Raw genomic sequence first — 2588 nt, forward strand, 5'->3', positions numbered from 1 at the left:
TAGAAACAACTTCTTTCCTTGCCCATTTGAGATATTTAATCCTTATAAATATCTAGGAACCTAATAAATTTGTATATGGAGATGCTTTATACCGCAATTATGTAAACTCTCTATCCATTTGAATGGTGAATCATGTCGATCCAATTATCCCACCATATTTGAGCTCTATATGTTTTTGAAGCTCAACTTATATTCTTGGACTCCAACGAAGGCCTAGGAATGTACAATATCTAACATGAGCATTCGCCATATCTGGATTCATTTCCTATATCTATTATGTGATAGTCCATCACATAATTTTTGTAAGATCTATATGTCTAGAGATCCTCATATACATATGGAAAGTCGTATGCTTTCCAAGAAACTTGTACGATTTGGGAAGGGGGTATTGAAACACAAGAAGAATATACTTCAACCGACATGCCCATAGACACAACTATGTATAACATAGAAATCACACATGAAAGGGGTGGGCAGTTAATTTAAGCAGTATGTGATGAGGAGTATGGTATGAGCCGAGTTATCTTCTTGACTGGCTACCTATCCAACTGGTTATGGAATCAAATGGTGGGGATCACGCATAGTTAGGCATCCTTTTTTCACGAATCAAAGTATCTATTGCAGATGAGCCTCATAGAGTACAAGTTTGATTTCTGTCATTTAGAATGTATTAAAACCGCTCATGTCCTGGCTAGTCATGGTGTTAGGGTGGTTCCTGGTAGCCAGGGTGTTTGGCTCTCTGATTCCCCCCTAATGTAAATAGTGTTGTGGCACGCGATTTAGCCAAGTCCACTAGTTAAAGGAATGCACGGTGTTCAATGTAGAAAAACATATTAACCTTTGTGGAGTCAACCCATGGGGACGATGAAGGGAAAGCTTCCATGGGTAGAAAAATCCCACAACCTTTTGGGGTTATCCTGGTTTGGAAGAAAAACTAGGAAAAAGAGAAAATATATTGACGGTGTGAAACATAAATAGTGTGGAAGTAGGTCTGTTGGTTGAGTGCCTCGATACAAATGCCCAAGCAGAAACATGATTTTTAGTCCGAAATCGGGTAAAAGAGAGAGTTGGTGTCAAATCCAGCTTCCTACATCTCATCAGCAATCCAAGAACACTAAAGATTATTGTTCAAAACGATAATTTTGCGTAACTAGATTTCACACAAAAACAATTTCAAGTCCCTAGAAATCAGAAATGTGTCCGCATTCCAAACAAATTCAACCTCCCAAGATGCAAACTCTGCAGGTGCACGGGCCGCCCATCCATCATCCTCTTACATCTCACTCTCACGATGTGCTGCAGCTAGCATGCGTCACGCCCCACTGGCCACCACACCCATAGCAGAACTGGAAGGTGCACCTGCACATGAAACAACCATCAGAAGCCTTAGCAACAGAGGAACACAAGCATGCAACAAACATGAAGAGTAATGCTAGCAGCAGTGTACCTGCAGGTGATGTGCAGGCAGCCGTCGGTTTTCTCCACGAAGAACTCGCACTTGGGGCACCGCTTCCACTTCTTCCCCTTGGCCATCTCCAGCAGCAGCATGTCCTCCTTGCCCCTGTCGCCCCTGCCGAGCTTCCGGTAGGCAGCGCAGTCGGCACCGGCGTGCCACGGCACGGCGCACCGGGCGCAGAACAGCCGCCTGCACACCTGGCACTCGGACTGCGTGACTTCGCCTCACCGTCGTCGTCGTCCGCCACCATCATCGCCGAGCAGTCCTTGAAGGGGCAGTAGGTCCTCTTGGCGCCGAGCATCATGGACTCGCACAGCGCGGCGCCCCAGCGCTCGAACACCTCCCGCGGGAGCATGCCCTGGCAGAGAGCCGGGTCGAGCACGCCGGTGCACCGCTCCTCCGGGCACTTGACGTCGGCGATTGTGTCCTGGATCTTGGCGCCGATGTAGCCCGCGAGGCAGGCGCTGCAGAAGGCGTGCGCGCAGCCGCGGCTCGCGCGGTGCGCGTCCGACTCCGGCACGGCGTCCATGCAGATCTTGCAGAACACGAGCGTCGCCGTCGCCGAGGCGCTGGGCTGCGCAGAGCACGAAGATGAAGAGGCGACGGCGGAGGAGGAGCACTCACCGTATATGATAACTGCGCTGCTGCTGGCGGTGGCAGTGCTGCGACGTGCCGGGAACGACGAGCGCGCCGACGTGGCGGCAGCAGCGATTGCGGAGGACATGATCACCTCCTGGAGCTGGAGCTCGGCGGCATACTTCTCGTCGGATATCGGGAACAGCTCATCGTCCTCGGCGGCGTCGGCGTCGTTCTGGGCGTGGGTGAGGGCCGAGAAGTAGAAGTCGTCGACGAGGCCGGTGAGGTCCGCTTCGGCCATTTCTCGGTGCGAGGCGAAGGTGAGGAGGTCGACGGCCTCTTCGGGTTGTCGCAGTGTTTAAGTAGCCACTACAGCAGCTCGATGGTTAATGTCGAAGCCAATGGGTCGTCTTGGTGGTGATTGGTATCCGGTGATGGTGGCAAGAATTTCGAAGGGCTCTCGCTGGTTGATTGATTGATTTGTGGCTCATGATATTCCCCACGCGCCTTCAACAATCCAATGCTTTCCTCCATTTATGGAATGGAGTACTACTTT

The 2588-nt window shown here is 50.7% G+C and overlaps 1 pseudogene; it reads right to left on the reverse strand.

Annotated features, from left to right (window-relative positions):
- Positions 1–1286: 1286 nt before the first annotated feature.
- Positions 1287–2333, reverse strand: LOC119352249 (annotated as a pseudogene).
- Positions 2334–2588: the final 255 nt, after the last annotated feature.

The sequence above is a fragment of the Triticum dicoccoides genome, chromosome 2A (genome assembly GCF_002162155.2).
Source record: "Triticum dicoccoides isolate Atlit2015 ecotype Zavitan chromosome 2A, WEW_v2.0, whole genome shotgun sequence".
NCBI lineage: Eukaryota > Viridiplantae > Streptophyta > Magnoliopsida > Poales > Poaceae > Triticum > Triticum dicoccoides.